General features: G+C 33.1%; 1 protein-coding gene across 4 annotated transcripts in view; it reads left to right on the plus strand.

Annotated features, from left to right (window-relative positions):
• Positions 1 to 27,073, plus strand: part of LOC132698809 (tyrosine-protein phosphatase Lar) — a 1,212,853-nt gene that overhangs the window by 338,412 nt on the left and 847,368 nt on the right. Inside the window, exon 1 of one of the 4 annotated variants that reach the window (XM_060665110.1) lies at positions 14,277 to 14,293. The exons of the other annotated variants lie outside the window; for them this stretch is intronic. The gene's annotated coding sequence lies outside the window, so the exon portion shown is untranslated. Of the gene's footprint in view, positions 1 to 14,276; positions 14,294 to 27,073 lie in introns of those variants that run through there. 4 annotated transcript variants of the gene reach the window in all.

Here is a 27,073-nt window from a genome sequence, read left to right on the forward strand (position 1 = left end):
ATGTTGTTTAAGCTCGTATCATCAACTCCTCGGTGGATTTAGTATCTAGTTATTTCGGAAACCGTCCCACGCTTCCTTTTAGAAGGAAGGGGGGGGGGCTTTTCAGATTTAATAAAAATCAATTGACTTTGCGGCCTAGTAAGCCGTTTTTACCATGAAATTAATTCAATATAACAATATAATAACAGAAATAATTGCAAATTAAAAATAAGAAAATTAACGACGCTAGAAAACGGCATGAGGTTACTGCTCGTATCTATTTTAGGATATTTTTTGTTTGTAAACATCACATCTTTTATTTATCAAACAAAATGCCCCAATTTTGTCTAATATGGAGTTTTTGTAGCTGGTGGTTGCACACAGAGTTCAAGAAATTATCCTGACTTCTGCGCAAATTCATCTTCGCCTAAAACATCGCAAACTATATTCCTTCTTTATTGATTTGAAAAGGGAATTGAAATTAATACCGCATGACGCCCTTTAGAAGGAATTTCATATCAACGAAGACGTGCCAGCAAGCGTTGATAGATAAAATACGTCCATCATGTAATTCTTTCGCTTTTTTAACTGTAATTGATACTGTAATGCCAAGTTTCTATAAATTTTCTGTCAATTTCACTCACCTCGTACTTTGTAATGGGCCTTTCTGGATATTTTGCGTTAAACAAATTAAAACTTCTTCTTCAGTTCTCGTTTTGTCTCCATATCCATTAAAATTTCAATACTCTTTGTTCATATTCACTTTCCTGCGAGACAGAAATGTATTTTTTTTTTTTAATTGTAGTACTATCTACAAACTGTATTCCTCCTGTGTGGGTTGTTGATGAAGCCATCGTGACGAGTGGCTAAACTTCAGCAAGTTCGGTTCATCAGCAGCCGACGCAGCAGAAATCCAGAAGGTTTGTAAATAGCAGAACGGTGATTGCAACAATTTAAGAACATGACCGGTGGTAGCTTGTTCTTTTCAAAATTAAATTTCGTTTTTTTTTTATTCTTTTGCTCATAGAAAGTAAGAGTTAGGTATAAGGTATGCTACATTAATTATGAGTGACAATTGGAAAATGGATTTTAAAAAATCTTCTTTTCGATCCACCCTGTATATTTATTTCATAGTTTAGCTGTTCACTGTAGATACGATATCAGAGGTAATACATTCTATTAACTAAAATTTGTTGGGAAGGATACATTGTGTATGTCTCGGGAAAGACAAATCGTACTTCGGAAATAGTGGAGTGCCTCATAGCTCTGTATTGGCGCCATTACTATTTGTTACATATATTATTGATTTGTTCTAAGGGTTCTTGCTATGCAGATGATGCTTCTTTGTACTAGCAAAGGCTTACCAGTTAATTATCATCAGCTGCATTTGTCATTAAAAGGACGAAGGAGTTTTTAGACCATCATATCATAAATGTTTCTTATTCCCTTTTTCATATACACCTTGATTATTGAGTGGTTATTGCAGACCATTCTTAAGAAATTACAAATGTTAACTGTACCATCTGTATTTATTTATAATCAATTGTTACAAATTCATAAAAATAAAGATAAATTTTCACAACATTTCGATATTTACAGCTATTGTACACAGTCGGCTAATCTGGTACGAGAAAAACTTCTGGGATATAAAACTTTTTAGCATTTTCCCGACTTATATTAATGACCTTAATCGAAAAAACTTTGAAACTATGATTAAAGCATTCTAGAACTGCAAACATTCTAGACTATATCCGAGTATCTACAAATGTCTAAATGTGAGTTGGTTTATATTTTTAATGCCTGTCTAATATTTTTAACTTATTTGTAATCCGCAGGTTATTTCAATTATAATTTTATTTATGTTATGTAATTGACTTGCTACAATCAAACTGTATCCCAATTAAACACAATGTCGATCTCTCTATCTATGGAAGGGACTCTTCTCATTTAAACTCTCTTCCAAAATTATTTTTGCTGTCCCGACATAAGTTCTTCAAGTTGAAAACAATTTTTTCCTTACTCTTGTTAGACCTTGAGTCCTTATTTTAAAACAGAACTGCAAAAACATATTTTCTTACGGGTATTATAACTTAATGTAATAGGACCAATTGATCTGTTGTTAGTCTCAACTATCAGCGTTCTACTGCCCAACTACCCTATTTGCAGTGACCGATATTTGGACAATATAAGCAGTAATGTAGGCTTGTTCCAGAGCAGAAATAAGACATAACCTTAAATCCAATAACCGCGCAAAGGAGGCCAGTGTTTGGAACGGTTTGAATAATTTCAAAACGAATGAAAAAAAAAAATAGTTCAAAATATTTTAAAATTATTTTAAATTGTACGTCCTAACAGTTTTTACAACTTTTATATATACCATTTTCTCATAACTTTTGAAACCAATCTTCAACTATCAACTATCTTTGACTCAGCTGTATAATTTTATGAATTATAGTATGAAAATGTCCGAAGTGGCTCGGATCCGTTGGAAACGCAACTGACGTGTTAAAATACTGCTTCCCGCACATTAGATCGATGTGTAACTAGCTATTTTACCGAAGGGAGTAGAAAATAATATATTATGCAACAAGTGCGGTAAACGGCATTTGACTCACGAGTTTATTTGACACGAGCGGAGCGAGAGTTTAGTAAACGAGTGACTTAAAAAGTTTACCGGACGTACTATACTTTTTCTATGACCGTTAGTTTTTGGGTACATTTCCGCAAAACAACATGAATATATTCACTGACATCAAAGTCAAAATTGACAAATATCACAACTCAAGGCGTGGGAAATATCTGCGAAAACATCCAATTGCTCTTTACAGACGGGAGCAGAAAAAATAGTATATTATGCAACAAGTGCGGTAAATGGAATTTGGCTCATGTTAAAAGAGTTAAAAAGTTTACCGAATGTGTTGCATACTATGCTTTTTCTACTACCGTTAATTTTTGGGTACATTTTCGCCAAAAAAAAACACGAATACGTTCACTGACATGACCGTCAGAATTGACAAACGTCAAAATTCAAAGCGTGGGAAATATCTCCGAAAACATCCGATTGCTCCCAAATCCGTGCGGTAAAATCCCGGAAATGTCCAAAATGACTCGGATTCGAGGGAAACGAAAGTCACGTTGTAAAATGACGCTTCCCGCACACTAGATCGGTGGGTAATGAGGTATTTTACAGACGGGAGTAGAAAGAAGCTTTTAACCGCCAGTCTACCACGTCTCTGTCAAAATTAGTATCTTAATGTAAGTTTCGTTCTCAGCGCTGATAATAAATCGATAGGCGTTCGTGTAGATATGTTCCCGCTTATTAGCTTTTTATTTATTTATTTATTTTTTGCTGAATTACGTGACTCCCTTTTTACATATTTGATGACCAAATCAGCCTCTCACTAGCCTTGCAAAACTGGTTTTCATTCTAGGATTCTGGGATCAGTGACTCGGTTCAAGATAGTTTACGGTTGTGTAAACAAGAGAGTTGATAACCGATGATTTTTGGGCCCGATGGTGATGTGACAATGAATTAAGGTATTAGTCGGTGTGCGTAGATTTTCTGAAAACACAATGACCCAATGTTAGGTTTGACTTTCTATTGATAAGAATATCTAACGTATGTTAGGGTGTATAGAGTTCAAATTGCTAAGAAAATCTAGTAGGGATTTTTGACCGCGAGGCCAAAGAACATAAGTATCATTCAAGTAGCGTTTCCATAATTTTGGTTTTAGATGGAAGATATCCAGGGTTTTCTTCTGAAAGGCTTCCATAAATATATTCGCGTTGATTGGTGATAATGAAGGACCCATAGTTGTTCCCGACATTTGTTCAAAAATTTCACCATTATAAGACAGACAAGCATTTTATGGCGTGTATGACCTCATAATTGGACATTTCTGGACTTTTTCATTTGTGTTGTTGTTAAATGAGTTGTGTTTTCTCGTCGTTAAATAACTGTTCAACGTGATCATGCCGTCTTTTTGGTTTAGCATCCTATTCCCGTAATTATTTCGTTGTGTTTATCTCTAAGAACGTTCGCGTCGTTTTTATGCTATTACTATTAAAACAATGTAAGTTTTGAGGATTTTTTTCAGGAAAAACACATGTTTACCCGCCGTGCGAAGAGCGGTGTTAAATTTCATATAAAAATGTATCCAGTCTCGCAAAGTTTCGTCGGTGGCGTGTTGAAACCCGACCTTTTCGACCGCTTCAATTGCTCTAACGTGGGGTAAAATCACACAAACGCCCGTCTAACTTGTTGGTTTCCTCTGAGAAATGATATGACATCGGGAAAACGCTCGGGGTAAATAAGATAGGGGCGAACCGTATACCCGCTACGACATCGTCGGCATATAGAGAGGAGGAACTCTTATCTTTAATGTGTTTTGCAAGAGGCTATTATTATTGGCGACGACGCGGAGCACTCCACTTCGCCCGATGTTCGCAATAATTAGACGAGAATAAAGAATTCGCAAATAGAATTCCGAATTCGTTCTGGGCGAAAGTGGGGACTCGTCGTTATTGTATTCCGTGTAGTAAGGGGCATGTTCGTAACTAAGACTGTCGATATTAACGTATTTCTTGAATGAACATGTGACTAAGCAAAAAAATCCTGCAACATGTCTTAGCCGTGTACGGTTTAGTTATTACCCAACAATACAAATTTTTATTTATACTGTACGATGTTGTTTCCGCTAAGCAATGCCACTTCCAGATATCAGCATGATGTTTTTTAAGGTATAACCTTAATTATCTTTAACATTACATAATACATAATTACAAATGTTTTGTATTCCCGTTGATTAATCGAATTTTCTGACGGTTCGCCAATCATCCAGTGCGTTCTTTCACAGCTCAACTGAAATTATTCAGTTTACTCCGGTTGGCTTTTTCAAAGTTTAACTGAAAAGTTTGAGATATTCCTTGAAGTAGTCAACATAATGACATGCATAACGTCAGCAAATTCGATTAATCGCCAACCGACGAAGGAGAAATCTAAACTAAATGAAACTAATGGGATAATAAACTTATCTCTATCGTTGACTCACCCTGTCAATAGGCGAGTTAGGTGTTTGGCTGTGGAATATATTCGCGATGACTGGTGATAATTGAGAACTCATAGCTGTTGCAGAAGTTTGTTGAAAAATTTGACCGTTATAAGAAAAATATGTTCCAGACAAGCATTTTTCAATTAAGATGAGTAGGTTTGGTTTCAGGTTTTCGGATTGTAATATATCTGAAATAATGTTGAGAGTTTCAGGAATAGGGACTTTCGTAAAAAGTAATTCTACGTCGAAACTATAAATGAAATAAATTAAGTACGAAGCCATCAGTATTCCTTGTAATATTGTTAAAAATTTAGCGCTGAGAAAATGCTGTCACAACACGAAAAGATCAAAAGAGTTGTTTTAATATTCTTTTCTAGGTGGCCTTATTTAGATTGATCTTTGGAGGCGCACCTACCTTATATATTTAACAAGTATCTATTTACTTTTTTTGGATTCTTCCTGCAATTACAGCAATCTGTGGAAGTTTATTTGAAAAATTAACACTGATTTGTTAGTGACAATTTACGTCGCGTCGAGAGCTATAATACTGGTTTTTATCACACAATGTGCGCAAGATACAGGCTAGAAAGCGATCGGTTGGATTGGAATATTGCTTCCTAACTTAATTATCGTAACGTATGGGCAAATTTTAATTGAAGACTTGGATAGAGGGCAACCAGATCTGTAATTTTTTAATTTTTTGCATTTTCAAAACTCTAAAGTCCGTTTCGCGAAACAGCAAGTGATAAAATAATCCGAAGCCAACTTTCTCAGTGAAGAAGTGTGTGGCCGATAGTCTTACCAGCACGTCTTACGTCTAATTGATTGTACACGCAGTGCGATATGTCTCTGGTTGCATTGGTCGTCTGTTTCCGAGACACTCGTGCCAACTTGTGGCAAGCTAACCAAAACTAGTCGCAAACTACGTTTTCCAACTCCATTTTGTCACCGCGCCAGTCTATAAAGCCGCGCCGCTAGAAGTTGGCTTTGTAACAAACTTCGTTACTTAGCAGTTACAATCCGGTTACCTCATGTTAAATCGTTAATTATTAGGCGAAACTGATTAGGCTTCATCTTGTTAGTGATAACACAAAGCCGTTGCGTATAATTTCCGGAACGGGATTCGAAATGAACGCTGTTGAAAATGGACTACAAACTAATACCAGGTCCTATTCAAAACGCACGTTAGGCTATGCAACAACTGAATGGAGGTATTCGTGAAAAAATATTCGCATTGTCACAAAATTTTCAAACATAGTTTTTCTCTACTCCCCGTATCTAAAATGCCCAATTATACACCAATCTAGCTTGCGAAAAGTGACATTTTTCTACTCCCGTCTCTAAAATAACTAATTACCCACCAATCTGGCGTGCGGAAAGCGTCACTTTACCGCGTCAGTTTTGTTTCCCACAGATCCGAGTCACTTCGGAATTTTGACGTTTGTCAATTCTGACGGTGATGTCAGTAAATGTATTCCTGTTTTTTTGCGAAAATGTACCCAAAAACAAACGGTCGTAGAAAATCACTCGTTTATTAAAAACTCGCTCCGCTCGTGCCAAATAAACTCGTGAGTCAAATGCCGTTTACCGCACTTGTTGCATAATATACTATTATTAACCCGTGAGTACCTTTTTGAATATTTCATCGTCATTATCGCCCCCTATTTATTACAGCCACCGGCCAACGTAAAAGATCGCGCTCACCAAAACAAATTTATCTAAATTTTATGAATGACAACGTTGACAACATCTTTCAAACAAGCACCTTTCAAACAAGCACCTTTCTAAAATATTTTTGACTTCTTTTCCATATTTAATCTAAATCTTATTTACCCTATGGACGACTTTGAATAGAATTTTTAAGAAACTTCCATTGATTACTGTAATAATATTTACAAATCTTCTGGATTCTTCCAGCGTCGGTTGTTGATAAACCAAACTTGCTGACGTCTAGCTAATGATCATGTTAGCTTTTTCAGAGTTTAACTGAAACTGATGATTGGTGAAATTTCAGCAAGTCTGATTTATAAACAACAGACGCAAAAGGAATCCAGAAAATTTGTAAATGACACACAGTTAAGTTATAGATAAGTGACAAATAATTTTTTAGCAAAATAGGTAGGGTTTACACCTGATGGTGGGAATGAAACCGAGTATAAGCTAGCTGGACTCGCCGTGCAACTTATCCCAGCCACTTGCGAGTTAATCTTAGGGTAACAAACATTTTTATTTTACAAATAAGGTGAGACATTTCTCACAGGGAGACGAGAATCACATACAAATGTACTTACGGTGATGCAAACATACTTCAAAATCTGCAGCAACTTGGACCTGACTTCCAGAATCACCCCAGTTCGGTCCTGAAATGTCTCTCCCCTGATGGCCCCACCACATCTTTTGTTGCATTGGTATAGCAGAAAATGTTTGTACTGATTGTTCTCTTTTCTGGTATTAAACTATTCAAATGGTTGAAATGAAACAAAAATTTAAAACACAAACATTTTAATAATTATTCCCAACACAATATTTCCGCTGTAATTTTCCATAATTAATTAGTAAACAAGAAAGTCATTTTTCGTTTATAGATGGAGAAAAAACCAAAAATACTTTAGCAAGGTGCTTGTTTAAAAGATGAAGTTGTCAATGTTGCCATTCACAAAATCAAGATAAATTTCATTTGGTAGAGGTCAAACTTAGCTGGCGGCTGAAATAAGTGTTTTCGGAGCGCGAGCATTGAAGATGCCAAGTGAGATTTTGGCGAAACGTCTGCAGGATTCCAGTCGGATGCAAGATTTGCAGGATTCCAGTCGGATGCAGGATTCCAGTCGGAGTTCAACGAGCGAACGGATGATATCCCGGAATATAGTGTCATCACATTTTTCCATCCGTGAATCAATACGTGAGAATATATATATATATATATATATATATATATATATATATATATATATATATATATATATATATATATATATATATATATATATATATATATATATATATATATATATATATATATACTTATACTTTATATACATTGTTTTAGTTAGTCATCTTTTAAATAAGCACCTTGCTAAGGTATTTTTAGCTTTTTTTCCATCTCTAATCGAAAAATGACCTTCTTGATTACTAACTAATTATGGACCACAGTAGATTAAAAGTAAAAATCTCAAGTTTTTGGGATGTATCACTCATTTAACATTTCTTAAGGTTCGTCGTAGAAATGGAAAGTTATAGATAAGTGAACATTCATTTTTTAGAAAACTAGGTAGCGTTTACACCTGACGATGGAGATGAAACCGATTATGTATGACTTGTATGTTAAATAAAAGAAAATGTAGATAGAAGATTAACTCGCAACTGGCTGGGACAAGTTGCACGGTGAATCCAGCCAGCTTATCTTCTTCTCAAAATTCCATCTTCTATCGAAGGTTGGAAACCATCATGGCAATGCGGACCCTGTTGACAACCGCTCTAAATAGCTTGGTGCTGCTACATCCGAACCAATCCCTCAGATTTCTCAGCCAGGATATTTTGCGCCTTCCGACAGTTCTTTTTCCTCGGATTTTTCCCTGAATAATTAGTTATAGCTTATACTCAGTTTCAATTCTACCAAGTGTAAACCCTACCTATTTCGCTAAAAAAAGATTTTTCATTTATCTACAAGTTGTCAGTCCTAATAACGAAGCTTGAAAAATGTTAAATGAGTTATACACCCCAAAAACTTGATGTTTTGCCTTTAGTTTATTGAATTCAGAGTGCTACTTACAAATCTTCAGGATTCCTGTTGCACCTGCTGTTTATAAATCAAATTTGACGAAGTTTCACCAATCATCAGTTTCAGTTAAGCTCTGAAAAAGCCAACATAATGATTAGCCAAACGTCAGCAAGTTTGATTTATAAAAAATCGACGCAGGAATAATCCAGAATATTTGTAAATATTTTTAGAGGAACCTGCGGAAGTTTCTTTGAAAAATTCTATACAAAGTCATCCATAGGGTAAGTAAGTTTTAGATTTCAGAAGGAAAAAATGTCAAAATATATTAGTAAGGTGCTCGTTTAAAAGATGATGTTGTCAATATTGTCAATCATATAATTTAGATAAATTTGATTTGGTACACCTCAGCTTTTACCTTAGCCGGTGGCTGTAATAAATATGGGACTCTAATAACAATAAAATATTCCAAAAGATACTCACGAATAAATGATATTATATTACAAAACTTCTGGATTCCTCTTGCGTCGGTTTTTGCTGGGTCGAACTTGCTAACGTTTCGCCAATCATTCTGTTGGCTTCTTCAGAGCTTGATGATTGGCGAAACGTTGGCAAGTTCGGCTCAGCAAAAACCGACGCAAGAGGAATTCAGATGTTTTGTAAAAACAAATATATTTTATCTTTTTATCTTCGTATTCGTATTTTCCACCATGATCGAATAATATTTATAAGGATTTCTTTATTTTCACTTAAGTAATCAAGGTTCGTTTATTTTTTCTTTTGTAATAACAGGAAGAATTAAACGAAAACCACTACAAATACAACTTTTTAAAACTCTTTTACGAGTAACAAATCATTTTTCCTAGCTAGCTAATTCTATATTATTTTTAATAATATTGCCGGTCTCGTAAACTTTTTATTGTTAAAAGCAGTAGATACGGGAACTGGTTCTATCTGACCGAGTTACCAAAAAAGGAAAGGGCTAATCCGCAGGCATTTGCCTTATTCCCTTTGTTTTACCACTTTGGTCGACAATAAAACTTGTTTTTCGTTTACGAAAAAAACTTTAATAGTTACGCTAAACTGCGGTTTTGGACACTAAGAATCAACGTAATGATGTATTTGGGTATATTGCAGTGAAAAAACGCATGCTATAAGATACTGATTTAATTTTTTAGAGAAACTTCCATGAGCTGTTGAGCTTGCTGGCCTTTCAAACAGCTCTCTGGAGAGTCAATATCTGATGCAAAAGAAGTGTACAGGGAGAGTCAACAATAGAGTAAAGTTCATTATCATATTTTTTTAATTAGAATATCTTATTTTTAAATTTTGTTTTGAATTCGTTTTAAAATTCTCCACCTTTCTGTTAATAATAATATGTAACTTAACCTAATAGTTTTTCAAATATTTTAATTTTTCTAAAGAAGTACAAGTTTTTACGCTTGCAATAAAAATACATACGCGACATTATTTTTGAAGGTAGGTCCCTCATATTTGAGATTAGCATTATTGATAGATGACCTAAAAAATATATGCAACGAAATTTGAATTATTCCAAATAAATGAATATTCCCGAGCTACTTCGGAGGATATTTCCGGGATTTTACCGCACAGGTTTGGAAGCAATCGGATGTTTTCGGAGATATTTTCCACTCTTTGAATTTTGACGTTTGTCAATTCGGTCATATCATTGAATGTATCCATGTTGTTTTGCGAAAATGTACCCCAAAACTAACGGTAGTAGAAAAAGTATAATATGCAACAAGTTAAACTTTTTAAGTCACCCGTTTATTAAACACACGCTCCGCTCAGAACTCGTGAGTCAAATACTGTTTACCGCACTTATTACATAATAGAGTATTGCTATTTTACTTTGTTGGCAATAACAAATCTATTAACCAACAGGGCTCTGTTAAGATTAAAAAATGAACAGGAGAAAGAGGTAGATAAACCAACAGAGAGTTATTATCAATTTTGGTGAAAATAACGGTCAAATTTTAAATTCGCAGAAAAAGTAAATAATGTAAAATATCTATTAATACAAACTAACTTATCTTATGCAAATGTTGAAAAATATGCCCTTCTAAATGGATAGACATGTTTAATTTTTTTCGTATATTTTCTTGGAGGTTCCTTGGCATAAACAGTATTTATTCTCCTGCACGCCTTCCATATCTTCTGGTGTTGTAGGGGGCTCAGATTAACACGATCTTTAACATATCCCCACAAAAAAACCTAGTGGTGTTAAGTCACATGCTCCACGGTGCCATCCAACGAATCCCCCTCTACCGATTGATTTCTGTAGTAATGATTATTTCAAAATTCTCGAACTTATGAGAAACTCCGTCTTGCTGAAACCATATTTTTTGAATCACATTGTTATCAACTTTTTGAAGAAGTTGAGGTAAATAATTCTGCAAAAAGTTTAAATATCTAGGCCTGTTAAGTGATTCGCGAAAGAATATGGTCCAATAACTTCAACATATTTTATCCCCCACCGCACATTAAGTGACTAATTGGTTTTGCACTTAGCTGTACCATTAATGCGAAAAGTAGCTTCGTCGGAAAATATAACTGTTGACAAAAATTTTAGATTGATCTCTATTGCTTCATTTATAACGGCGCAGAAGTTTACTCTATGTTCAAAATCACGGTGTAGAAGTTCTTGTTGTAGTTCCATATGGTAGGGATGATATTCGTATTTTCTTATTAATTTTATGAATTTATTTACTCAATTGTGAGGTAAAAATTGTCATTATCAAATGTCATTTTGTCATTGCCAACTAATTATATTGGACAAGTTAAGTTGTAGGTCAGGTGTGCCATTTAATAAAATAAAGATTTTCAATATTAAATGATCCAAATATATTTGCATATATCGTTTACGTTATATTATGTCAAATAAGAGTGATCTTCAAAAAATGGCGTTAATGTATTTTTTTTTGCAAGCGTGAAAACGAATTCAAAATAAAATTGAAAAATGGAGAGTCCCATTCAAAAGAATGTATGTTTTATTCGTTATGCTTTTTTGAGCTACTTTGTATACTTTAAAATATTTTTGAATTTGTATTGTATTGCATTTACCATTTTGTCATAACTTTTGAAACCAATGAGATACTGAAGTTTACTCTATGCTTGACTCACCCTGTACATACAAGACACTAATTTGTTTGTGACCAATTACCAAATCAGCAAAAGAAAAAATGTATTACGTATTACTGCATTACGTATTGCTGAAAACTACGACCTTTATAATTTTAAATTATTCTACGTTCGTCATTAAACTAATAAATGCGAAACATTTTATTTATGTTTATTATTGCCTGCATATTATTACTGTTATTGGGGAAAATATATTTATTTTTCTGGATTCAGGTAAGATATTACCTAATCAAATTCTCCAACTCTCCCAAAAGGCGGAGCTAAAACAATGCGCTTAAAAATTGGCGCAAAACATTCCCACTGGTAGTATTTTTTGCTTAGAGTAGAATGATCACTCCTTCTAGTGGACAGTTTTTATAAAACGATGTTGTTGTGTGTTAAATGTTTTGAACTACATGAAAAAACAAAAAACGAAACAAATTATACGATACAAATTATTTGATTAGTTAACACTCAGGTATTTTAAATAGCGTCCCGGTATTTTGGGCAAATTTTACCACGTTATTTGAAAAAATCAAAAGTCTGATAAATAGTAGTTCAGCAAAGTTAACGAGCGCTATTATTTTGCCGTGATTGCATATGTTCAAGAAGTACACTGTCCCATTTATCGAACACAAATCCGGTATTTAAGCCAAGCCGTTTTCAACTATCGCACATCGCTAAAATAAATCAAATTTATGAAAAAAAAATTAAATTACTTATTAAAAAAATTGTTTTTCTACTACCTAATCTGAGATACCCAATTATGTACTAATTAAATTAGCCGGAAGCAATCATCAGTGCGATATTGGGTCTCTTTAATGCCACTAGGATTGTCAAAATGTTTACATCTAAATCCGATTTTCACAACTGCCATTTTATTTTAATTTATTGCAATAATTTAAGTGACGGAATCTGAACACTCTCATACATCGCATCGCATACACTTTATTGCGAATTGACTGTGCTTCACCACTTTCGTTATGCCTTTGTTACATCGTTCCTTCCTTTTTGGAGAATCGATACAGGGTTGACCTTGGAATGCCAGTTAACTCCATAACTACATAAGAACACTCTGAGCAAACAAGTTGAATTTAGGCTGTATGATACTTTGGTGTAATTTTTTTATCAGCCCTATTTCAGAGTGATAGAAGTAGCTTACAAAAATTTCAGAACTTACATCCACGGTTCTGTTTCAATATGCGCAAATGGGAGCATATTTCCAATTGTTTCAACATGTCGACTTGGTTGAATCTTCATTAAAGATTTGAAATTTAAATTGCATGTTTATATTATATTATATTATATATATTATATATTTATATTATATATTATATTATATTATATTCATCGGATAAACTAACTGATCAAGTGTGCTCTAGTACTTTGTCGTGATCTATTTAGAGTAAACATAGGACCTCTATTTTTGGAGATCATGGTTCCTAACAATATTAAAAAAAACTATATTTAGTTAAAAAAACTCTACGTAAGCATAAAGGCCTGAGTTGAGTTCAATGTTGCCTCAGGGTAACTGAGTGATGCCTTTTTCTCTATTGTTTATTCTGTTTGATTCTAGTTTTTTACTTCCTCTGAATATAGTTTTATTGTATTTTGTTTTATTGAGATATTTGTCTTTTTTACTTACTCATTATGTATATGTTTTAATGAGGTGTTTATATGGAAGAGCGTATTTTATATCCATTTTTATATTTCCTATAGAGTCAAAACTTTATATAGCGAAGTTGAAGGGACTGCTTTTTTTTTCGTGATAAAGAGTTATAGTCATTTAAAAAATAACAGTACGCATATGTGTTTTTTTATGAGTAATATTTAATTATTTTTTAAACATATTTTAGCATCTACTTAGGAACATTTTATATAAATATTTAATAACTATATTTAATGTTAGAAGTCGGCCTACATTCATTACTTTGTTACCTGTGCCCTTTTTTCTTTTACGTATAGAGAGTGAGAAATTCATCATACATGGATTAATACATATGGAGACCAAATTTTGTTCGCGAGTTTCGGGAGTTTTCACTGTATATGTACGTAAAAACATAAAGGCAAATTGTTAATACCATTATTCAGGTTTCAAGATTTTCCAAAAGTAAAACTTCATATTTGACTTGTTTTAGCAAAAGTTTATTACTTTTGCAGAAATTTAATTTTTGGTTTGCTTCAAATAAAAGTTAGCAGACTGCAGTATTTTTATTTAGTTAAATTATATAGATGTAAATCTATTAAACAACTTCGGAAACTTAAATCTTTCAACTGTGAAATATGTGTTGTGGATTAACATCTAATTCAGGTATTCAAGATTTACTAATATATATTTTTGTTTCAGGTAAGCCGAGATTCTTCAAGCGGAATTTCAGCATAATTCATTTGTTTTTCGAAAGCACAGGTATTTTTTATGCGTATATTTTTGCTTGATTAGGGATAAAATATTGGTTTTCAAAATTGATAGTTTTCAAATTGTGCAATGAGAAAACACCAATATTTCATTAACACTTTTTTTATGGAATAAGGGTCTAAAGTGGACTAATGCGAAAGGTACTTCCAACGTAAATATTTTAAAAATATTTTTATATTGCCGGATGTTATTAGCGTTTCAATTTTGACACATGTTTTAACATTATAAATTTTCTAATCTTTAATCCATTGAACCAATGTGCACCACAAAGACCTTCTTAAATGTTTTTAAATGTGACAATAATTCATTAGCAGAATATTACAGAGCGTAGATTATATTATTACTATTGAATAAAAAACAATAAACAAAAACTACTCCTGATCAAACGAAGTGTTTTTAACTCGGCTGTTGATTCATCAGTGCAAGCTGGAACATTTTTCCCATTTCATGGAATTGAAAATGAAGCTCAGATAGTTTAAAATGAATAAGAATAGAAAATGTTAAACTTGCTACACTTAGCACACTTATCAAAAACTATTTCAGTAAAACTGACCTTTGTCTTTTTTATTTCGCTATACGAATCTTCTCTTTTTATTACTTGAATACATTTTTGGCTCATATTCTTCTTTTCGTGAAGACCTATTATTTATAGTCTGTCCTTTCACCGCCTTATTGTAGCGATCGTGCTGATCTGCACCTTTCTTAAATGTATCAAACTCTAGAATTCTGTGCAATGTGACTTGACGTCGTAGTAATTCGTACATGATTGGTACCAAAATTCAGTGTCATTTTTAAAGAGTGTGCAATGAAATCACTTTAAAGCTCTATCAAATTTATTTTGTCGTTATTTTACAATAACAAAAAAAAAGATTTGCGCTAATCGAAAAATTAAGATTAATGACAAAAACTTTATCACCTATACAATTAAATGTAATAGATAGCCATCCATAGTGATATTTATAGAAAATCTGGAAATTTCTGTGAGGAGTTTGAGTTTTCCCAACTTAAGTAATTCAATAGGTATATGAAGGGTATGTGCTGCATTATATATCAGCCTGTGGAAGCAAATCAACTAATGACAATAAAAGCAAAGCTCTGAGAGATTCTAAAAAAAAAGTAGTATAAGTATCAAAATAAAGGTCATGCCTACTGAGAAAGGCCGTTAGTCGGTACTTTTTAAGTTAAAGTGTTGTGATAACTAGCATTACGATTAACTATTACTTTTTACTCAACATTGTAAAAGTTCACTTATGTAGATGCATTCAAAATGCAGTTTGATGAAGAATTTTGCCACTCTTTCTTTATAGTATCATGAGCGTCAGTTTTCTGAGCGAATTTGTGCTAAAAATGGCGTAATGTTTCACGACTGCCAGGAAATCAACCAGTTTCTGTTGCAATGATTCAAGTGACGGAATCTGATTACCTTTCCTAAACACTTTCATAATGTCTTGGTACCTATACGTATATAATTTACTTAATTTATGTTGTGGAAATATATTTGTGAATGGCGAGAACCCATTGCACGTAATTTTGAATAAAAACACTGCAGAAATCGATAATTCAAAGGACATCTTTTTATTGGACCTTTAAAACAATTCCATGCAACCATCTTTCATACATGTTTTTTTTGTCTATTTTTTTCTCTAGGCCCAAAGCTGCAATTACAATGGGTTTATCCGAAAACGTATGAAATTCTTCGGTTAACAACCTTTTCTTAAGTTACATCCTGAAACATTGCAATTCATGTTGTACAGTGTGTCCGAAATTCGTTGTAATTGCGGGATATCTCGGTTATGAGCGAACCTAGAGGCTGCGGGTCATGGACCCACTTTTTTGTGAAACGAAAGACGCAATCGACAGAATTTTCTTATCCCATTGCGTTTCTGGGTGATTTTGAAAATTTCGCGTTTTGCGGCAGCTATCGAAAAAATAAAAATACGTCTATAGCGATTTTTTTACGTGGAATGAAATTGAATAGCTTTTTTTTCAGACGTTTTTTTTTTTAATTTAAATCAGACAAGCCGTGTAAGTTTACATCATTTCACTGCATCGGCTCAGGACTTTCTGAATATAAATAACACTTTTATATTATAATATTTTAATATGGCTTCAAATAAATTACACAGGCCAACAAAGATTTTGTGATTTGGTATTTTTCAAATCTTTGGAGTTGGGGACTAAAGTAATAGAAAAACAATGTTTTTTTTGTTTCTATCACGCAACATTCTTGAATTGATTTTAATTTTTTTTTTTTTGAAAATAGAAACATTCCGTAACTGTCAAATAACAAGTTTAATAAGAATGGTTTTCCACAAAAAAATAAGGTGTTTTATTAGTGCATTTAAAATTGTTGTTGATTATTTGGGACCTACTAAAGTTATAATGATATTATTGATCATTTTGGTAGGGAATTCTTATTTTTTAAAAAATTATAAAATGTTTGCTAAAGCTAAAACTCTACGTAAAAAAGAAACAAAAAAAGATTTCTCGCATCTCTCCTGGTTCTGGAAAGTAGTTCAGTACGAGCACATTCTCTCCGGAAATGTAGAGTTAAAATAATGCCCGTCAAGATATTACTTACTTACTTGATTAGGTAAGATATTACCTAATCAAATTCTCCAACTCCCCCAAAAGGTGGAGCTAAAACAATGCGCTTAAAGATTGCCGCAAAACTTTTCCACTGGTGGTATTTTTTACTTAGAGTAGAATGATCACTCCTTCTAGTAGACAGATTTTAAAGGACGATTTCTTTTGTGTCTTATATGTTTTGAAGTACATAAAAAAAAAACAAAAAAATATAAGAAATTATCCTTTAACAATACTACTTTTTGAAGTATTATGCCTTTTTGATTTATTAACACTCAGACAATTATTTAGTATTTTTATTATTTAGTTTTGCAAAAACAATAAAAACAGTTTTGCTAACAAAATTTCACCCATCCCATATATTAGTGTTTGGGCAAATTTGACCACGTTATCTGAAAAAATCAGGAGTTCGATAAATAGTTAATATAAAGCGTACCTATCTATATGCAGTTCTGTAAGATTAATAAGCTTTATTACTTTTGCTTTTGATTGAATTATGTTCAAGAAGTATATTGGCTCGTTTATACACATGTACACATGGATAAAATAAATCAAATTTATAGACAAATAAATATGTTAAATTTCCTGTAAAAAAATATTTTTTCTACTCCCTAATCTGAAATACCCAATTTTGCACTAATTAAACGAGCGGAAAGCAATGAACAATCTTTAATGTTTTTTGCTGAAAGTAGAAAAGCGTTTGGCACCCAACCCATCTTCAAGCCGCAGTGTAAGATAGATATTTTTTTCTTCAAGGTGCAGGTAGATTCAAAGCGCATTTCGATCGAATTCTGCTGCCCTTTCATGGGTATTTAATCTTAATATTTTTGTTGCCATTCCACCAACCGTTGGATCTCTTTAATGCAACTACGTTTATCAAAATTTTTACATCTAAAACTCATTTTCACAACTGCAATTTTATTTTAATTTGTTGCAATAATTCAAGTGTCGGAATCTGAGGCCTATCATACATCGCATACACTTTATTGTGAATCTACTTTGCTTTACCATATTCGTTATGCCTTTGTCACATCGTTTTTTCCTTTTCCTTTCCAGTCTATTATTTTCAAGTAATCAATGCAGGGTTGAGCTTGTAATGCCAGTTAACTCTTATGTATACATAAGAACTCTGAACAAACTTCGGCTATTTGATAGTTTGGTGTAGTTTTTGGGCCAGGCATATTTAGTTAAAAAAACTCTACGTACGTTTTAATGACGTGCTTATATGGAAGAGCGTATTGTATTTCCATCATTATACAGACGGAACTCTATATAGCGAAATTGAAGGGCCTGTTTTTTTTTCGTTAGAAAGAGTTATAGTCATTTGAAAAATAACTATATGCACATGGGTTTTGTAATAAGTAATATATAATTATTTTATATACATATTGTAACATCTACTTAGGCACATTTTATATAAATATTTAAAAAATGATTTTTTTTAGTATACCAATATGCATCTCGTACTTTGGCTTGTATTTTCGACATTTCTTCGAGAGGGTCATCTTCCCCATAATACATAAAAAAAATTATCTAGCAGCTTAACCTGATATAGGACTTGTTTAATGGTTGGTGGTGGTCACAAATCAACTTCTTCTTCCTCATGGTATTTCATCACTTATCTATCCATAATTTATACCATGTCTATGTTTGAACTTCTTCAACCATCCTTCCGAATCCATGAAGTCGATGATGCCAAGTTGTTCAGCAAACTTTTCTGCCTTTAGTTTTACGATAGGTCCACAGAATGGAACATTTTTATGACGTTGATGTTGGAACCACATCAACATTGCCTAATCCAAATCTTCAAATTTTGGCTTTTTTTAGTTTTAGAACTGCCTGCCGCTTCAGCCTGAATGATTTTTTCTTTGCACTTCCAAATCGTGGATACAGTGACGGTGTAGGTCCGTATCGACGCCTCACATTACTTTTCTTTTCTTCCCGTTCAATCTTCCGTATTGAAGCAACTTTATCATCTAGAGATAAAATTTATAGAATTTATTAAAAAATATACTTTTTTCACACAAAAATGTCAAAACGTTCGGCACTTTGCGTTCGACAGTTTTCTAATGAAAGGAATAATGAACGGCAATTTTTTCAACTAATTTCTGTGACAGGATTGAGTTTTCCCAACTTCCCAAAATAGGTTTTATCATATGATTTGGTTCTTTAATTTGCTGACTGACGATCGTTGGTACTTTTTAAGATAAGCTAAAGTGTTATATTAACTAGCATTATCATAAACAATTAGGCAATTTTCAAGAAGTTGACTTGTCATGTCCGGTTAACAGTCTAATCAATGTTTTGTGTTAAAAGTATCAAAGTGTTTGTCGAGTCACAGTATAAAATGGATATTCTTTTCCTTTTTTCCTTTCCCTTTCTTTATATAGTGTGAAATCAACCAATCCACCATTTATACCTTATAATTTACTTAAATTAGGTTGTGAAAATATTTTGTGAAAGGCGGGGCACCCATCTCAATTTTGATTGAATACACTGGAGAAATCGATATTTGAAAGGATATTTTATTTTAATTGACTTTTAAAACAATTCCATGTAAAATCTCTTTCGGATATCTTTTCCTCTAGGTTCAAAATTTCAATTACAATGAATTTATTTGGACAGGCATGAAAATGTTAAGTTAAAAACTCGCAAATCATCAATCATCAATATCTCGGTTATGAGTAAAACTATCCCATTGCATTTCAAAGCTTCACTTTACCATTTTTATATTTTTGGAGTTACAGGGACTAAAAGGAAACCAATATCTTTTGTTTCTATTACGCAAAATTTTTGAATTAATTTTTGAGATGTCATATTTATTGTTTTAACAAATAGGAACATTACATAACGTACTAAAAATTGAACTTGGCACGCCACTAGCTTATATTTTGCATAAATTAACAGAATAGTAGCGGGGAATCCCCGAAACTAAAATATAGTCTCTGTAATTCCAAAACATGTGCTCCAAACATTGCCTCGTCGGATCGTAGTAATTTTCTTTTTAAAATGCTAACACTTTGTAAAAATATTCTAGATGCGTTTTGATATATGTGTGGTTCTTTTGTGGTGGGTGATCAAGACAAACCTTGGGCGTCACATATTGTTTGTAAGGTATATGAAGAAGGTTGAAGACATTGGAATAATGAAATACTTATGATATGGAGAGAGTCAACAAATCACCATGATCCGAAACTCAAGTCTGCAATTAGGTCAGTGGGCACATGGTCCAGATGTCCCAATCTCTAAGAATCCAGCCAATTTAGAAGGAGATACCACCAATTGTTCTGAATCTGAAATAGGTGAGGATACCGTTAGTGATGTTTGTGATATATGGAGTGTTTCTCAGGAACAACAGTTACAATCAGAAATTAATATCCTAGTGAGAGACTTAGGTTTCCGAAATTTTTGCATCTAGACTTCGAAATAAAAATTTAGAGGCATAGGACGTTAAAATCATATATTTCTTGAAAGGCGAGACAGAATTTATAGGCTATTTTGAACAAAGTGATTCATTTATTTATTGCACCACTAATAAAGAAACTTGGTACAGACTACAATTCTAAGGACTGGAATCTTTTTATTGACTCATCCAAGAGAAGCCTTAAAGCTGTTCTTTTGTACAATGGAAAAGATTCCTACAAAAATCTGCCACTACTGCTTGTGAAAGTCAAATACAAGGACTATAGTTAGATGATTTGTGGTGAATTACAAATTGTGGGACGCCTACTAGCTTAGCAGTCAGGATATACGAATTACCTAGTTTTTTGTGTGAGTGGGACAGTAGAAAGAGGCAGCAACATTGGGTGAAAAAGAACTGACCCAAAAAGGATTAATTTAAGTTCCGGACCAAAAAATATTCTTTAAGATAGTCTTATTGATCCACGAAAAATTACTTACCACCGTTGCGAACTAAATTAATACTAATGAAACAGTACGTTAAGATGGACCTTTTTTTAACTACCTATGGGTAAAATTTCCCGCTCTCTCAGATGCAAAACTAAAGGAACTAATTTTTGCAGGTCCTCAAATAAGGCGATTTATGGAAGAACAAGACCATGATTGAATCTGAAAACGTTGAATGGGTTTCACTTACTAATGTTAGGGAAATCTTGGTGCCGCCAGTGAGGAGGTTCTACCAAGATATAAAAGAAATGGAACGTTGCAATGATGACAGGTTACAGCTGGTCAATAAAAAGAGACAATTCGGCTATTAGGAATATACAATAAAATCCATTAACGTCCAACAGGGAGAGATCATCCAAAAATACATGGACTTAGCTAATGTTTGAGACTTAATTCAGATTTTTTAAATCGGTTTTTGTTCTTGAATTAATAGAAATAATGTTTAACTCAAGCGGGATTTTCATTTATTTATTCTTTTATTGTGGATAAAAAACCTTACGTGATAGAGGAAAATGCTTTAAATTTAATTAGATTTAGATTTAGGATTTCAAAATTTTAAAAATTGTTGGCCTGAGTTATTATTAATATCACTAAATATTTTACTTAAAAACTATATTACATCATAATTTTATATATTTAACAATTATCATGCATCAAGTACAAGTCGGGAGACCTGAGTGGCCATCTTATGAGACCACCTGTGCCAATTCAATGATTTGGAAAATTATTGTCCAAGTGTCAACGTATGATTTCAGAATTATGCGCAGGAGATCCATCGTGTTGGAAAAATATACTGTTTAACCGAACTAACGAGACTTCTCCGCGTGTTTCTGGTAAGATATTTTGCAGCATTTCCAGATGTATATGTGCCGAATCTGCCTTGTTACTCCCAATACCACATGTTCGTTTTCCTGGCACCAAAATCAACAATTTTGCCTGTTTAAAATGCCGGGGCACGGCTAATATAAGCCTCATCAGACCAGATAATTTTCCTATAAAAATCCCTATCTCTGTTAAAATTTTGTAAATATCAATGACATAATTCTACTCTCCGTTGTTGGTCCCTGGAATACAAAATTAACCAACGCCAACACTATCCGCAATTTTTCTACAAGAATTTGTTATTGTTGCCAAAACATAAACTTCAAAATTATACTACTATATATGGATACTTACATAATATATTTGTAAAAGTTATTATCAATTCCACCTGTGCAGATACAGTTCAAACGTTTCATCCGTATTTTCACGCCATAGCTCAAAACAACACACAGAGAGTCTTCGTTGACAGGCATAATATTTAGAACAATTTAATTAACAAATTAAATTTATTAATAAAATTGCCGGAGCAATATTCAGTACTTATACTTACTACTCTTTCAAATAATAAATTAGAACACAAATTGCATCCCATAAAATTTTAAGGCAAAAAAGGAATTAAGGTGTGGAAAACAAGTGCAGGGTTAATATTATGCGGAATTACAGCACACGGATCGGCGCCCTTAGCATAATTTTGTAAATAATTTGGCGTTTTGGTTTTTTAAACCCTATAGACACGATACCAGCTATATTTTCCCGAATTTGTATAAATAAATAAATCGGAAATAGTTTGTTTTTGAAAACTTATAATTTTAACCTCTTTTGAAAATGTAAAGTCGAATTAACGAAATATGACTCTGAAAAATGTAAATATAACTTTGAGGTACTAGATATCGCACAGGAAACAACTAAGTGTAAAAAATGTTCAACAAACACCTCCTATAGACAGAACACTCATTTTTTCAACGCAAGTCTAGTAATTGCCGAAAGTTTCCCCTCCCAAATACATAATTATGAAAAGTGCGCATGGACAATTTCGTTAAAAAACTGTAGGTATTGCAAAATATAACCAAGAAAATTAAAAACTAGTATAAAACAAGTCAATAAACAGTTAGCCCTAAATGTAAGAGAATTGTACAGAAATTAGTTTTAGAGAATTAATTAATTAATTAATTAAGAATTATTCAGAACTTCAAACAAACGTCCTCATTTATGCTGGCTACCGCAAAAAATTCCCAGTTACAAATATTTAACAGCAATTGTTATCTGCTAAAAATACATGTAGAAAATTCATTGTGTCTACAGGGTTTATAAACGCAAAAAGAAATTAAATAAAAATATATGCTGCATTTTTTAATAGCATAATAATATTCATTTTATATTTGCACAATGGCGTCCGACATAAGATGTTACAGTGTAACTCTTTTCAAGGAACTTTTATATTACTTGATTTGAGAAGATCACCACCTTTAAAAATTGCAAAAAAGATGAAGCAATAAAAAATTTGTTCATTTATAATACACTAAACTATTGTTAATTATTAGTAGAATAACTAAAGCAAAAATTTGATTAACTGCAAATTCTAAACAAAATTTAAATCAGCTTGTTGACAATATGTTACTCTGCTTTAAGTTCTTTTTAAAAACTGATGACCGCTGGTTATTTTGTGCCAGGTTTCTCTGTAACTTGTAATGTTGTTTTGACTATAACTATAGATTGAATGTCGGCTGGCGTCTGCTCAATTTTTACCTAGAAAAGAAATTATTATTATGACTTGCTGGAAATAAAGCCCAAAAAAGCCCCCCCTGTCTACAAAAATTTCTCTTATGTTCAAGATGGAAAGATATCCAATCCAATCCAATCCAACCTTATAAAACTATGAATATTTTGCAAGAAAAATATCAATACTTTAGACCTAAAAAAGTTACATAAACATATTCCCAACACAATAATATATTTGATAAATTTTATCAGTCGGATTAGATAGATATAGATAGATATCAATCAGAAATAAAACTGTTAAATAAGTAATAATTTTTTTTATTTAAAAAGGTACCGTTTGGCACCTTAAATATGGGCTGTCAAGCTCCATTGGTAACAATACCCAGAAAACAAGTAACCCAATTTACAACTGCTAACAATATCTACCTAAAAGACGCTGCACTGCCTACTTTATCAAGCCATTACCACCTCTTCTATAGCTTAAAAGAGTGATGTGTCCTCCACATATGGATGCTCTTCTGGCATTTCCTTACAATTTCATCTTTTGGTAAATTAAAAAATAAAATGTAAATTGGATAAGTGATTATTATTGTATCAAAAAGAGAAAAGAGACATATATGCAAGTTTACAAAAAAAAATTAGATAGACATATATGCAAGTTGTCCCGAATCTAACAAGCAGATCTACAAAATCAGTATTCATTGATAGAACTGTTTCTATTTAATTAGTGTGAACTTGTGTGACTCCGTACTGCAGTAGTCACTTACCTTCTTAAAGAGCTTGGTGACCTACAAATGAAGTACTCCTAAATTTTGAAGAGTTGCCTAGAATTCCTGAACTGTTTCTGGCAATTCCCCACTTTCTTCAGTAATAGTTTCTTGGCCAACTGAAAGGCAATTTTATTTTCACTAAGCGTGATGACAAACGAAAACTTTCCCACAGTGTGGTTTACAAGGATTTGTAATTGTCAAGGAGTATTTCTTCTGATTGTTGTAGTAATACTTGCAGCTTAATTGTTTTTTTATATTTCCTGTAATTCTTGTACACTAAAGCATATTACCCAAACATCTTTCATATATAGCTATTTAAGTGTAACTCTAAATATTGGGATTTCTGTTTAGTAAACTGACATGTAAATATTTATGTGCAAGTGCATTTTGCAGTTTGTTAAATCACTCGGGTTTGTCTAAGATCCTATTAGGTCCTGATATTTGCCAGACTTGCTGTAATGTCGTGAAGGACCAAGCATAAATTATACACGTTTGTGAGTGGGAGTTCTATATAAGCCACCTTATAATATTTTAATTTAACTGGTACATAAGGAAACATTTACCCGTGTATAGGCACATCCTTTGCCTTACATTTTTGACCACAAACACAAGATTTTTACAAAAACACGAAAAAGGTACGCAGATAATTACAAACACCAATGAAAACAACAATGGCACAGACTGTTAGTATTCTCTGTCAATGGAACTTACCTAGCTCGTCGTTGCCAATTATGTTCGGATTTCAGAAATTGAATTTGCGTTCTTATAAAAATTAGTCAATTTTTTCAGAAAAGTTACGAGAATGTGGCAACTGAGTCAGTTGGGAGTGACGCATGCGCACTGCGAAAATATCATAGCCACCTGGGGCGCATCACTTTTTACCAGTGTTGCCAACCCTGCAGTTTTAACTGTAGATCTACAGTTTTTAGGAGATTCTCTCAGTTTTTAGTTTAAGCCTCGATATCTACAGTTTTCTACAGTTTTTATGCAAGATGCTAGCGTCATCTATTTTATTTGTCTGTATACTAAGTCAGCTTCAGGTAAACCTGCTACTATCGCACCGAAAGTAATGGTCAGATGATATTTTAATAGATGGCGTTAGTGGTAGGCCGTTCCGGCAATATTTTACCGACATTCTCTATGGTTTGCTTTTTTTATTTTTACTGGGGAATCCCCGTAACTGCTTTGTCGATATAAAACAATAATTTATACGTCATTATCTAGTTCATTCCTTATCTGATTAGATTCTTTTTTATTATGTGACGTTGTGAGTTGAGCAAATATTAACGAATATGCAAAGTTGCAGTGATGAGTCAGATGTTGATAAATCCCCACGAAGAAAGAAGAAAGTTATGAGATATGAGCAAAAATTTGTTGACTCTTGGCTCAATGACGAAAATTTTAGTGGATGGCTCGTAAAAAGTAAGAAAGGTAACACTTATTTTTACTGCTCTGCATGTGACTGTGATCGTAAATGCGGAATTCAAGAATTGATTCGACATAAAAATTCATCAAAGCACCTAGCAAACTGTAAAAAAATACAAAAGCAACCTAAGCTCACATCTTTGTTCCCATCAACATCAAAATCACAAGATCCACAGCAAATGGGAAAAGCCGGCGAAATTAAACTAGCATGTTTTATTGCGGAACATAACCTTGCATTTAATGTTGCCTCACATCTGACTAATTTAATAAAATCGGTGTGTCCAGATTCAAAAACTGCTGAATATATGTCTATGAGCCGAACAAAAGCAAGAGCCATTGTAGTAAATGTGACAGGAAAAACCGCTGAAGAAAACTTGATAAAAAAATTAAGGGAAAACGAGTTTTCATTGCTGGTAGATGAGAGCACTGATAAATCAACAATCAAGCATTTAGCTTTAATAGCAAGGTTAGTCAACGCAAATTATAAAGTAGAAGATAAATTTCTAACTCTGATACCAATCACCGACGGCACAGCTAAAGTTTTGTACCAAAAAACTATCGAATATTTTAATGAGAAAGAAATTCCATACAAGAGGAATATGTTAGGATTTGCGTCTGATGGCGCCAACGTCATGTTCGGTGGGAATAACTCCATGATGACTAATTTGAAGAATGACATACCTAATCTTTTCACCATGAAATGTATATGTCATTCATTTGCGCTTTGCGCATCTCGCGCTTGTGAAAAATTACCAAGAGGTCTCGAAGATTTTTGCCGTGAAGTTTTCAATCACATCCAAAATTCACCTAAACGCATCGGTGATTTTAAAACTTTTCAGGCGTTTACAAATATAAAACCACATAAAATATTGCACCCCGCACAAACCAGATGGCTATCGTTGAACGATGTTGTAAATAGATTGTTGGAACAACTGCCAGCTATAAAATTATATTTCCAATCAGCAGTGTTTACAGATCGTCTACTTTCTGCCCAAAGTATTTTAACAAAAGCCATGGAACCTACAACCGAATTATACTTGGAATTCTTGCGATTTGTTTTACCAATATTCACAGATTTGAATAAAGAAATGCAAACAGAAAAACCAAAGTTGTACTCATTATATAATCAGGCCTACACAGCATATGTGACAATTTTAGAATGCTTTATACAACCGGTTTATTTAGAACTGACAGAAGAAGAGATAAACAAAACCAAAGATATATTAGATGCCAAAGAAAAGAAAATATTAAGTGTTGATGTAAATGACGAGCGGATCCATTTACTTAGATTGAAATGATTAGATTGAAAAAAGACACTCAAGAATCGGACGACGATAAATTGTCAAATTTTTACGGGAAATGTAAAGAATTTTACATTGAGGCATTAGTCCAAATCAAACAAAGGTTTCCTTTCGATGATAAAGAACGTCTGGCACTGAAGTGTTGAACCCACAAGCGATTTTAGGTCATGATTTGACCCAAAAACGTATAACTTCAATTTCTGAGATGTTGTATTATTTCCCAGGTATTTGTCCAGAAAATA

The sequence above is a fragment of the Cylas formicarius genome, unplaced genomic scaffold (genome assembly GCF_029955315.1).
Source record: "Cylas formicarius isolate icCylForm1 unplaced genomic scaffold, icCylForm1.1 PGA_scaffold_2__14_contigs__length_35257938, whole genome shotgun sequence".
NCBI classification, from domain to species: Eukaryota; Metazoa; Arthropoda; class Insecta; order Coleoptera; family Brentidae; genus Cylas; species Cylas formicarius.